The sequence below is a fragment of the Pygoscelis adeliae genome, unplaced genomic scaffold (assembly GCF_000699105.1).
Source record: "Pygoscelis adeliae isolate BGI_AS28 unplaced genomic scaffold, ASM69910v1 Scaffold343, whole genome shotgun sequence".
Lineage (NCBI taxonomy): Eukaryota > Metazoa > Chordata > Aves > Sphenisciformes > Spheniscidae > Pygoscelis > Pygoscelis adeliae.
In genome coordinates this window covers 714,291-728,035 of record NW_008824402.1, presented here as the reverse complement: position 1 = coordinate 728,035, position 13,745 = coordinate 714,291, and the positions used below count along the sequence as shown (strand labels likewise).

General features: G+C 51.3%; 1 protein-coding gene across 1 annotated transcript in view; it reads left to right on the top strand.

Moving 5' to 3' along the window:
- Positions 1-13,745, top strand: part of LGR6 (leucine-rich repeat containing G protein-coupled receptor 6) — a 149,620-nt gene that overhangs the window by 111,131 nt on the left and 24,744 nt on the right. The gene's annotated exons all lie outside the window — the stretch shown is intronic.

Sequence of the window (13,745 nt, the reverse complement as noted above, 5' to 3'; positions counted from 1 at the left end):
AATGAACTCTTCTCCAGGACACATCTTCATTAGCAGCAGATGGGTCACCCTGAACTCAGAGAGACTTAAATCTGATGGCCTTGCCTTGCACCACCGTGCCTTTGACGGCAGTATGAATTGCTTGGATCTCATGTGCCATGCGTTGGCCTATAGGAGGAAACGTATAAATAGACAAGCAAATAAATCAAGGCTCTGAAAGACTGGAATAGGTGCCTGTTGCCTTCAGTTGTGCAGAAACATGTCCCTCCATGCAAGCCTTGGGATCTGAGTCAGGCCCTCACTCCTTGCCAGGAAGAACAAGGGGGTCTGGGTCATGACAAAAAGAGGTGATGCTTCCCAGCATTCAAGTGCCACTCAAGGAGGCAGGTCCCCTCTGTGCCCAGCACAGTGCCAGCAGCAGCAATCAGGCGAGAGTGGAAGTAGCAGGCAAGCCCTTGGTCCCTAGACATACTCCTCAGTGGCAGGACCGTGACACGCATTGTCTCTTACTTTCAGACTGGCACATCCTGGGGCCACCAAGAAGGGCTCAGCTGGGGAGAGGTTGAACCATGCCAGGATGGTGTGGGAAGGGAGGCTGCTGGATGGTCTCCCCTCCCTGACGCATCTCCCCCGTCACTGTGCCAGTTTGGCTTTCTCCGCAGTCATTTCTGGTGGGCGCAGGCAAATAGGTGAGGACAGAGTCATGGCATCCGGGCAGCACAAAGGCAGGCAGGTTGCAGGAGGGAGTGGAGGACTTGCTGATGGAAGAAAACCCTGTTTGGGCTATAACCCAGGCAAACTATGCAGCAACATCACAGCCTACATCAGGGCAACCTTATTCTGCAGCCAAGGTGGTTAAAGCCACCCTGCTGCCCATCCCAAGCAGGATGGAGCTGCAGAGAAGAAGCTGGCCCCTTATTTACTGTGGGAAAAACTGAAGGGCTTCCATTGCCCCTGGGAGATAATTCATTTTCCACAGACACTTGTGCTGAAAACTCGTTTTCCCTCTGTTCCCCTCTGCTCCTGCTCTAGCACTTTCTCTGTCTTTTGTTGCCCATCTGAGATGCCCCCCAGCATTCAGGGGAGCTCAGTGTCTCCCTCTCTTGCTCTCAGTCTCTGCAGGGACAGGACTGCATAGCACTGTGGGGACGTGGCTCTCTGCAGGGCTGCAGCAGTGGAAGTCCTGTCCCTGCTGGCCAGGCAGCCCTGGGAGTATTCAAGCTCCAGGGGTTGTCCCCGGAGAGTGGGGCTCTGCCTGGCTACTGCCTGTGTCCAGGCGCTGATGGCCCAGACTTGTGCGTGTGAGTATCCCACAGCCCCCACGATCCACCAGCTGCCTGCAGCTGCAAGGACAGTGCTGTGGGCGAGATCTCCAAACTCTTCTCCACATCTGATCCCACTGAAGGAGTGTCCTCAAGATAGAGTGAGCTGGCTTTTGCTCTTCTTGGCCTGAGCACCTAATTGTCACCTCCAGGCCAGCAAGTATTTCAAGTCACTGATCTTTGAGGAATGCGTTGTTCCTCAAGTGGAGCCATCCCCCTCGTGTTAATCTCCAGCGCTCATCTGCCCTGCTGACCAAAGCTGGCCAAGCTTTGTGGCAAAAAACAGCTGAGCATTTGGCTGCAACAGCCCAGCCAAGCTGCTAGACCTGCATCTACCTACCACCTCTCAGCTCCTGTGCATGTGGAGACTATTACAGTCTCCGCACATACCCTTTAACTCAAATTATGATTACATTCTGTTGACAGCACTTAGCACATTTTCTTGGCTTGTGGAGGCCAAACTGTGCTCTCAGTTACCCCGTGGGCGTTACCTCCTGGAAGGCAGCAGGATGGTAAGAGTTGGTGAAGACAGAAACTTCTCCAGGGTTCCTAAAATGAGTATTTGTGGCCAGATGCTGATTATAAACCAGGCACAATAGTTGAAGAACTGTAGAAGTTGAGAGGAAAAAAACTGTTTTGGGCTTTTCAGAAAAGCCTAGGAAGTTTTAGGTGCAGAAACCTCTGTTCCCCCAAGGGAAATGTTTCTTCTCATATTCAGCTAGACAGGGAAACTTCTATTGTTATCAAATACAGCCAAAACTTTAAGAGAAACAGCACCTACTGCTCCATGCAGGTTCCAGCATTGCGCAAGCTGCCTATGCACAACCACACCGGATGCCTAACCCAGGTCCTACCATTTCTGCAAAAACAGATCCCAGTGGAGCGTCTCTGTTCTTGGGAGGGCTTGGCCCTGATATTTTAGGAGGGCAGCAAATCTAGAAAGATGTAAAGTGAAGCCAGATGAATGACTTCATGTTTCCCCTGCATTGACCTGCAGCTACTGTGCACAAGTAAGCTCTGTCAGGTTCAGAGCAAGAGCAGCTCTGTGTTTTCCATGCTGATCAGGGGGCAGGTAGATGTGCAATACCCGCCAGGTCTCAACTGGTCAAACACCAGCATGTAGCTGGAGAAAGCAGCTCCAAAAAAATTTTCTCTGTCAGGGCAAGATCTGGCTATCCACCAGCTCCCCCAGCCTCCTCTTCCTGGGAAGGAAACCTGGGCAGGCTGGCTGGAAGCAAGTCAGAGCTACTCTGGCCAGATTCCCAATAGGGTTTCGAAATAGCCTTGAAACCTAGTGAGATTCCCTCACCAGTTCCCATAAGCCTGAGAGATGACACAGAGCAACGCTGCAGGGCTGTGGGAAGAAACCCCAAGTGTGGCTGAGCCATGAAACCAGGTATTAGATGGTCGAAGTGGGTGATACTTGGCATTTTTTAGCCCTCTCCCAAAGACACAGAGTAAATAAGAGTGTAAATGTCCTTAAGTGACATGTTCTTCCTGTAGCCCCTTTGGGTAATGGACTAGACCCTTTAAATAAGGCTCAGAGGGTGCCCACAGGTGATGCAGAGCAAAGCCAGCACTGCCCGGTGAGCAGAGCAGGGCCAGCTGGGCACGGAGACTTTAAATATCAAGAAAAGGACAACCATAACCCACAGCCATGACCAGAGGGGAAGATCTGTGGCCAAGGGGAGCATTTGGACCACAGCAAATCACCTTGTCCAGTGGGGTGGGGGAATCCCGAGAGGGCTTTGGGTGAGGAGTGGGGCGGTGAAACGAAGGAGAAAAGAAAAGTCGAGGGGAAGCACCATCTTTTGCAAGAAGTAGGAGCAAGGCATGCCAAAAGCTGAGACTCCAGTCGCACTGCCCTTCACGTCGCTTCGCTGCTCCTGCTTCGCCTTGTAAAACCTGCCCTGAAGTGTATTGCTCTTTAGGCAGTTTAATGTGTGCTGTAAAACATCGGGCAGCATAACCACCTTCCTGCTATTTGGATGGAAGGATCTTAACTTTTACATTTCCTGATTATGTTGGACTTAATTTCTCAATCTTTAACAATGCAGGGAGAAGGAGAGGGGGATTAGATTATACCTGTTCTGTAGCATAAGCCTGATAAGTAGGGATGTTTACGGAAAAGTTGATGAGAAGTCAACTGCAGCCAGGAGCATCGCTGCAATGACAGAGGTTGATTCTTGGAAACATTCAGACCTTGTACTCAGGGCTGAGGGCACGGCGCTAGGGGAGACAGGGCTGTGTTTTCAGAGGAGCAGCAAGGAAAAAATGCCATCTAAAGGCTTGCATGGTGCTAATACAGGAGCCAAGTTCCCTGCTGCTGTATGAGGACAGTATTTCTCATGGGGGGATCCCTGTGACATGAATTTCCACGGTGACACTGGTCTTGCGCCCAGGTTTCCTCCTTACCACCTTCGCCTGGAAAGCTGACCGGTGTCCTAAGGTCCTTGAGCTTTGCAGCCAGTCTGAATGCAACCTAAAGGCTGATGAATAATTACCACATGCCTTGTAGTGCTTGACTTTGACCTCATTAGATAGGTTGTGATAACACTGAACTTAGCCCTCTGCTTCCCTGGAATATAAATGTTTCATGGATCAGACCTGGAGGGGAAGGTGAATGCATGAAGTCCCTCCAGATGGCCAAGCCCCAAGTCACTGCTCTCTGCAGGGTGAAGGGATGGAAGGGGTAGGTGACCTGAAATTATGCAGCCAAATATATATATGTGTGTGTGTGTGTGTGTGTGTAGTGCTTCACAGATAGCCATGGGGAGGGCATCTAATCATGGAAGCTGAATTTCAGAGCAGGCCCCCAAGTTCTAGCTCCAAACACCAGCACACATAAACCATCATTTAGCATTTCCCAGCTTGACTGCTGCTAGGGAGACCTCAGCCTTGCCAGTGTCCTCATGGAAAAGCAGGGTAGACCCCAGACAGCAAGCGGAGAGTGCAGCTGAAGGGGTGGAGATGTTCCTGCATGGATCTTCCCATGTCTTCCACTGAAACAGTAATACCTTACTGAAAACGCCCCTGGGCTGGGAGCTCCACTTTAAGGAAAAGGAGAAAGTGGTTTTTCTCCCATCAGGACTGTTTTGCCCAAGCGGGGAGAGGAGGTGGTGTGGCCCTGAGCACCAGCTGCCACACACACATGGCGAGGTAACCCATCGAGGCAAGTCCTTGGGGCCTCTGATACGGGGTAGGCAGGCAACAGCAGCAGCTCTGGCAGGTCTACACTCTCATGAGGCTCTCAGGTGCGGATGGGCTGGCAGTGCCGAGCAGCATCCCGGCGTGGGTATGTGCAGGGTCCCCCATCACAAAAGCCACCATGTGTCCCCCAACACCTGCTCAGGGCTCAATTTTGAGCTGCTGAGGCAAAGGGAGAAATGCAAAAGTAAGAGCTACGGCCCTCCCAGTGGTCCTGTCCATGGACACGGCCGAGTCCCCTACACACATGGAGCATGGGCTAAACCGAAAACAGGGGCCAGGGCTCCTCCCTGCCCTGGCACATGCAACCAGACAAGACCCTGACGTTGGCAGAGAGTGGAAATGTGTCTCAGCAGCACCCTGTCTCCCCACTCCGCAGCCACCAGGGCTAAGGTGGCTCTCGGGGCAGAGGCAGGGATGGGAAACGAATGGCTGCTCCCCAGGACCAGCCCAAAATGCTGAAGGCCTCCGGGCTACAGCCAAAATAGCAATGATCTGCCCCAAAAGTGCTGCTCCTCTGTTTGTTTGGGCATCTCCAGCCCATCTCTGACATGGACATGATGGGGAAGCGGTTCGGAGAGGCCCTGCAGCCCCCGCCCATCCCCTCCGCCTGAGATGACCCCGCTGCTTCCTATCTCTCTGATCCCCTCCGCCTGAGATGACCCTGCTGCTTCCTTTCTCTCTGACTTCTCCCTCCCCATTGACATCCCTGCCAGCTCCTGTGCTCGTCAGACAAAGGAGATAAATCACTTGGAAAGAGCACATCCCATTCATTTAAAAACCTTTTAATTTATTTTTAAAAAATAGCGCTAATAAATTAAAAACGTCTCCCAGAAGGGCTGAATCCAAACGCCTGAGATGACCCTGCTGCTTCCTTTCTCTCTGACTTCTCCCTCCCCATTGACATCCCTGCCAGCTCCTGTGCTCGTCAGACAAAGGAGATAAATCACTTGGAAAGAGCACATCCCATTCATTTAAAAACCTTTTAATTTATTTTTAAAAAATAGCGCTAATAAATTAAAAACGTCTCCCAGAAGGGCTGAATCCAAAACCCTCTGGCTCCAGGCGTTTTATCTGCCTAACCTTGCCTCACAGGAAATGCCCTTACCACAGGCTTTCGCAGCGCGCTGCCCTATTATCCGGGTAATTAGTCGAGTCTGTAAATGCAGAGCAGAGCTGGAACCTACCGACTCCTCCAGAGAGTTGGATTTTCTATGGGAGAAAAAAAAAAAGAAAATTAATATAAAGTGCACCTCGGGCGATGAAGGCAGGAAGAAGGAAATGGGAAATATCTCCACCACAGCTCATACAAGGGTTGTTTAACCCTTTTAGGGCCAGGCAGGCTTTGCTGTTCTCCTGGAAAATTGTCTGTCAAGTGCTACCTTGCTCCTCAAGTGGCATTTGTCTCCATCAGCATGTTTAATTTGAAATCTTTTATGCAGTCTCTTGATGCTAATCCCAGTCTGTGCAATTCCCAAAGTAGCTGATAGTTTTGACTCCTCCAAGGATGTCCTGTTTGCTGCCCTGAGCTGCTCTGTTCCTTCCTCAGCATCCTGATGCTCCAGCCCTGCTGTGTGTCAGCGTGGGTCCCCAGGCAGCTCATCAGAGGCAGCTTGGCTCTGCGGTCCCACCCTTCCCTGCCAGAGGAGGGAGGGGACTTCAGCAGGGGCTTGGGTACCCAGATTCAGAGGATGGAGAAAGGAATGGGGCAGGTGGCTTTTTGGAAAGAGGGACCACAGCTCAGGGCTCTGGTTGCATGGGTCCCTGTGTCTGGTCCAAGAATAGAGCTATAAAATTCATTGCCTGCTCTGATCATCGTGTAAATGGAAGGTGACTTTTCCAAACAGAGAAAGCCACCTGTAAAACTGAATTGGTAAATGCACAAAGCACTGTCTGGGAGCATGGGGACCAGACACTTCCCTCCTGTGGTCTCCTTGGCCAACTGGTCCCAGTTTGCTGTATCTTCTCTCCCAAAAGCAGAAGCCTGGACTCCAGAAATGTGTCCTCACTGATGCAGCTCAGGCTCTGAACCAGTTGGGTACCTTCCAACCGGGCTCTGAGCTTTGGCTGAACGTGACCCCAAGCAGACATGATATTATGCAAGATTATAAAGAAAAAAGACAGAAAGTGAAGGGAGTTCAGGTGAAAAGGTAGTTCTGGAGCCACTGCATTTTTCCATGGGTTATGGCTGCACTGTAAGGCTCACCTCCTTAGCAGGACTCTGCCTTTTCTCCCTTTGCCCACCAAATCTTCACACCACCCCTCTTGTGCCCTGCCAGCTCTCCAGCCTGGCTCCCCGCCTCCCGCCCCGCTGGAGCTGCTGATCTTGCAGTGACAGACAGCACCGAGTCTCCCCAAACCTCCAAACCCTGGGTCTCCAGACATGCTTGCTGTGACCTGTTAGGGGTCCCCAACTCCTCTGGCTCCTTGGGCTTCCTTTTGCTCAAAGCCTTCCCCTCAGACACAGACCCTTTCACAGCGCAGCTGAGCGAGAGCAGCTGCCTGTGCTGGAGGAGGGAAACCTCTGCCTCCAGAAAGGTGTGAGAGTGAATTGGTTGCCTGTGAAAAGGAGGAACAGACACTGCAGGCAGCAGAAATGGCAGTAGAGGCAAGCTGCAGGCATGTTTTCACCGTGGATGTGCTGATGCACAGAAGCTCTGCCCCCACCCCACGCTCTCTCCTTCCAGCAGCAGCAAGCTGCAGGGGGCCGGGGGCCGATCACCAGCAACTTGTGCACCTTGGGAGGTAGGTAGAGGTCCCCAGCTTCCTTCCCGCAGTTTGGAAACACTCTGCTGTAGACCAGGCTTCCTCGAGCCTGCCTTCTTCCTCTGCCTGGCAAAGTGCAGCAGCCTTCTCCGTGCCTCCCGTGCCTGAGTCATCAGCTTCATGGTTATTGTCTGTGCATCCCAGCGACCAAGGTCCCCGCTGCTCCGCTTTGCGGTCAGCTCCTTTTGTGTCTTGTAAATGATATGTGCATGGCAGCGCCTGTGCTCCCAGGACCCCCCACGAGATCCCGCTCTCAAAGGCTTATTTCAACCTTGTTAAATAAATCAAACAGAATTGAAAACATATTTAATCCAGTACCTTCGTCAGTTAGAGAACAGACAGAAATACTGGTTGGAACAGACATATTCTGGGCACTGTTGCATTTTTAAATGGAGAACAGAGCTGTGTGAGGAAGGACTGGCAGCTGCAGGCGTACAAGACAGGACCTACAGACAGGTCCCCCCTGCCCCAGCAATAGAGATTTCAGTGCCACATAAACCCTGTAAAATGGTGCAGCACCATGTAAGTGAGAGGGTGGGATGTTTCCAGGCTAGGCTGTCAGAATGAATTCTTGCGCAGAGGTTGCTGCTTGCTCCTGGCAGAAATCAGATATTGTTAGTACCTGACAACCTTCCCACAGTGTGGGGGCCCATCTCTGCTCCTTTGGGACACCCATAAACTCTGCCGCACTCCATCACAGCCTGGCTTCTCCTTATAATTTGCTAAAAATGGGCCTTTCTAGGACATGATTAGTTTCCCAAATTAAAACACTGACTCTAACAGATGAATCCCATGATAGGTCATTTCCCTCTCCTGCGCACGCTTGAGCATCCCCATCTTGCACATCTCTGTTTAGGGGATGGGAGCACGGCTCCAGGCTGGCTGGAGTCAGACATGTCCTCCAAGTCCTTTCACGTCCCCCTCCCCTCCTTTCACTTATTACAGGCACTTGCTGCACCTCATCATCCAGACCGTGCTGGGGAAGGGCACACACTCACCGCACGTGTTAGTCGCTACCAGGAGAGCAAGGTTTACGCTGATGCTACACAACAGAAACATAGCACCTCATGGTGCAGTTACTTTTCGTACTCCAGACTAATCAGGCAGCTCCCCCCAGCTCAAGCTCAACCCCAAGCCATGACCTTGATACAAGGCATCTGGGTAAAGCATTCCGGACGGTGCCAGCAAGAGGTCAAACTAAATGGTCACGACGGCCCTCTTGGGCTTTCAGACTACCAATTAAATCATTTCCAGTGCTTGATTTGGCCACAGTAACCAGCTCGGCTAGCAGCACCAGTAATTACATTTACTGGCAGCTTGATTAGATGCCAGCACAGGACAGGTGGAAATGCAAGTCCTTATCGGAGGCTGCACAATCCCCCTCCAGGGCACCGCAGTAACATCTCGAACTGTGCTGGGACTGAAATAGTCAGCAAATGTCCCATCTCCAGCTTCTAATCTTGCTGCATCTTCAGGTTTATTAGCTGCAAATTTGTGGTGTTTTGTGGCTTATGGAAGAATTTATAGTACTATATAATTTTTTTTTGGCTTCCTGTGTGGAACCACTAATAGTCCCTAACAGGCAGAAAATTGACCTGAGACTCTACCTGAGACTCTTGCCCCTCCTTCTCTTCTTTTGGCCCAGTTGTAGATATTAATAGTTCCAGGCTGCATGCTGTCAGCTTCAAATCGCCCTGGCAGTTAAAGCCCAAAATAACTGTGCCTTTGATGTCAATTTACTTTTATTTCTAAATAAACAACAGGGTGGGTTAAGATCTTCCAAATATGAAGCTATAGGCTCACTCTAGAAATAACAACAATGGAAAGCCAGCCAGTTCATTGTGTCTTGGGCAGACCGGGTGACCTTTAAAAGGTTTTCATTTTAACTAGAAGAACAGACAAGGCTCCTTTCGATATCCCACTGTGATGCCTGGAGCTGGTAACTTGGAGCCCAACTAAGGAAAGTGATTTTTTATAGTCATTTCTCTTGTACATAATTTCTGAACCTCTTGGCTGGGTGATTTTGCTTCCAAAAGCCCTTGATAATGGACAAAACTCTCTTCCTTATGTCATGCCCATTCTTTCTTTTTTTGTTATGAGGCTTCCCTATTCTTTCGGCATAGCCATGGCCATGGTGCGTTGGCATCCTTCCACCAGGTAATGGTGGCACACTTTCCCAGGTGTGCCAAAAAGGGCAGCACCCCACAGCCGGGAGACCCCATACGTAGCACGCAAAGCCTTGGGGCAGACCCCAGAGCAGGGGCAGCTGAGACACTAGCAGTGCCAGGTCCAGCTCCCTTGGACCAAGAGGCCTCCCTGGCCAGCCCCACGGCCACCCCAGCCCATGTGCCATAGCAGTGCAGTGGGGATAGTTTCACCTGGCAGCAAGTTTGGCTTTCTGCAGCTTTCCCCACGTCATCCCAAAGCTGGAAGCACTGGAAAAGTGTCAGAGCGTGGAGTTGGGACCAGCAAAGCATTGCCCAAGCAGCTCAGATAAAGCAGGGAGAGAAAGGGGACACTTGGAGGTGTTTTCTATGGCACACCCATTTTCTATATCCACCCAGCCCCTGGAAAGGGTTTGTAAATGATGTACAGTTCACTGACATGTTCAGTGGCGGAAATTTTGTTCCCCCTGAAGTCAAAACACAAAATCCTCACCAACCCAACTGTCACTGCCTTGACACTACGCCGGGGATGAAGCTCTGGAGACCCCCCACCGGGGGCACAGGCTGGGCCAAGTTCATGACAGGAGAGCAGGCCGAGAGGAGCGATGTCTGGGATGGATGTAGCCCGGCTGGTATCAGGTACCTGTGGAAAGACCCAAGGACTGAATTTCACTAAATGAGCAGAAACTTCCCCACTGCCACAAACATGCACAGCCTCCCCCACAGCGAAGGTCGGAGGCTGTTTCTGGGTCATTGCTTGAACCAGAGCCCAACTCAAGTTCTGGGAAGGAAGGAGAACGCAGAGGGAAGCCACCCTTGTGTCCTGGTTTGGGTCTTTGCTTCGGGGAGAGCTGCCCCACTGCAGGGAAGAGATGACACCTGGGGACCATCTCAGGTACCGGCTTCTTCCAGCCTCCTCTAACCAGACGAACCCCCTGAATTGGCAGGGCTTGGCACAGGGCAGCGCTGGAGGCAAGTTAGGGTGGTGCGAGCGGAATACGGATCAAGAGCAGCCGGCTGCAAGCATCACTCAGGGGAGCTGTTAGCGAGCACAATTGGGTTCATTTTCCAGGAGGGAGGCTCACCTCACCGAAAACCAGGAAGCACTGGCAGGAGCGAGCACGGACACATTGTCTCTCCTGAACAGACTGGGGCTGCTGGCAGCCGGGCTGGAGCAGCATGACTACACCTGGTTGCACTTCCACTTTCCAACAAGCCCAGTATATGCCAGCATTCAGAGATGGCTTTTTTACCCAGAGGGAGCTGCTGAACACAATCCTCTTTGTATCTGTCAAGTGCAGGGCGGAGGGAGGCACCGAGATGCTGCCAGGGCTGGGAAAGGTGTGTGTTCACTCAGGAAGAACTGGTCCTGTACATACTTGCACACACACAGAGGTACAAACAAAATGTTCATCTGCTGATGAAAGACCAGCCTGCCTGGAAGAGATGCGGGCTGGAAAGGAAATGCATTTTTAGAGAAGGACAGAAGAAAATATTACAGCACGCTGAATTATTCCTTGTAAATAATATTGGTTACAGATCAAGCTCCCTTTTTCTGTTAGTGAATCAGAGGTGAGCCAAATCTGTTGGGCAATATTTTCCGTCTGTTGGCTGCTCACAGACACGTCGGGTATCGCTGGGGAGAAACTCAACCCTGCGCCATCGCACAGAGCTTCCCCCAGCGTCAGTGACATGACGTCGGTGGGCTGAGTGTCATCTGGGGACGAGGCTCACGGTGCCTCTTCTCCAGGGTCGGTCCCTTGGCATCATGCAGTCTCATCCCAGCCCCTCAGTTTGTGGTACAAGGGAGGGAAGCAGCGCAGGCAGACACCCAGCCTTGAGTGACCTCTGCAGCCTCCTGCGGTGCTGTGAAACCTCGCTGCAACCTTGGAAAGTCACTGCAGGGTGAGACTTTTAAAGGTATTAAGCACCTTACATGCAGATAGAGATTTGGGACTGTCAGTCAACTTAGGCTGCTAATGCCCTCTGTTCTGATTCAGTGCAGTGATCTGAAGGTTAGTGGGATTTGACTAATGCTTTCAAAATGCCCAGCAGTGTCCTGTCTGCACTTCTAATTGCTCATCCTTTTTGGAAATCCACTCCTGTGCCTCCCTGAGCTTCGGTGAAGGGATGTGCATTGTAAAAGTCCTGCCCTGTCTTCCCCTGCGTAACAGAGCCCGTATAATGTGAGGCACTCAGCCGTGACAGTGATGGATGCCTGACAGGTACCATCGACAGAAAATGACTAAGAGCATCCAAGCAGCTGATAACGAGCTATGTGCACCTTGAAAAGAGTGAAGCATATGAGCAGTCAGGTGTTGGGCTACTTATTCTTAAACAGATCATTTTGGGCTCAAGCAGAGAAGACTGGGAAAAATCACTGCTCTGCTTGGACCCAGAGGAGAACTGAGTGTGTCAGAGCAAGCCTTTTAGAAGATGCAGAGCTCTCATATCTAATAGATGTGAGCTGGTGTGAAGAGGGGACATATCGCTCCTGTTTCACTCCTGGGCCCTGGGGATGCACACAGCAGCTTCACATGTGCTGGGACTCTGCCGCCGCATTGCAGGTTAGACACGGTGGGGAGGCAGAGCTTGTAGTCTTGTCACCAGCCCTGTGCTCCCCTCCTGCTGATTGCCAGCACTGGCAATTATTAGACTATGTGAACCCTTTCCAGACCTTGAGAGGTAGGTCCTACAGGAGCAGGATTTGTTTGCTCAAATCCATACACGTAGTGCAGGCAGCCAGACTCCCTCTGTAACTGGAGGAGAGAAAATAGCCCTTAGTGTGGGGAGACAAACCCTGCCATAGCAGGACCTACCGCATCCCCTGGGCTGCTAAGGGAATCCAGCAACGAGGTCTGATATGGACCCTGTCAGAGCTGCACAAGACAAAATCCACCCAAGACAGCCTCATTCCATATTTTTCTTCAGGTTTTGTCCCCTATCTTGTAATTCCCTGATAAGTATTCCCTAGGACATAAGTCATATAAGCCTGGAGTCCTGGAATGCGCAAGGGAAGACCAATTTGGAGAGACTCTGGGTTGACTTAGTGTGTAAATACCTACAGGGCAAAGCCGAGATGGTGCTGTAGAGTAATTCCTCAGCAGGGACACTGGCAAAGGAGAAGACTATGTAAGAGCGAGGGGGGCCAAGAGAGATCGTAACGTAATTACCATGCCTGGGCCCAGAGGATGAGAATTACAAGGTAATTGGGCAGCAACTCATTGCTGTGTAAATGCACGGTTATTTCTGTTCCGTAAACCACAATCCAGGTTACATGGTAATTACTTTGAGGTCCATTAAGTGTAATTATACAGTAATCTCCAGGAGCCAGTAATTACCTTCATGTTCCAAAGTATCTACCAGTTAAAACTCAGTGAGCTTCATGCAGGTAGGAAGCAGTCGCATGGTTTTCAGACTGCAGTGTCTTGGCCTGTGGGATGGCCAGGATGGGGTCAAATGTTACCATTTTAGCTGGAACTGCCTTTCAAAGGAGAGCGTTGGGCATGCCAGAGGAGGGGGGCTACACATCTAAAGCCCAGTCAGTTTCCATGGGCCCCCTCCAGTCAACAGCAGGATCGGTACCTTCAGAGGGCTGTTCCTCCCATGCTACCTGCAGTGCCTCATAGCTCAAATAAATCCTTTTCTGGAGATGCCAAGCCCCTCCATGGAGAACAAATACAGCGCAAAGGTTTCATTCAGGCTCAGATGTCCCTTCTGGTTGCCAAGTTAGGGCAGGTAAACTCTACGCTTGTCATTATGACCAACATATTATATTTTACTTAATTTATTACACTGCAAATTAAGCTTAACGCTCAGCAGTGTCAATACCTCTTGCACATCACTTCCACCTTTGGCTCACAGGTTCCAATGTGGGGTTCACCGCAACCATCAGAAGAAGACCTAGGCCTTCCCATAACCCGCTCTTTCCACTGGTCCCAGTCACAGCATGTCCCATTGGCAGGGAGATCCGGCGTCCCCAGGACAAGCACCAAGGGAATGGTCCCCTGATCCCCTCTGCACTGCAGGGCGAGGGGGCCCAGAGAAGCCCTTTCATGGGGCCCACACAACTGAAGCTGCTCTTGTGTTTCTTGTCCTTCATAAAATCCCATTTTGACCTGGAAAGGCAGGAAAAATGACTCACAGCCAAAGCCTCTGGTGGTGAGTTCCTGGGAGAGGGGGACGGGGCACTCTGGAGACGTGAAGCAGCAGCATGGTCCAGTGCTGGGCATGGAGGGACTTGAGGGGAAGGAGTCCAGATGGCAGCAGCCATGGCTTGGACTGGCTCTCGCCTGACAGTGCTCCT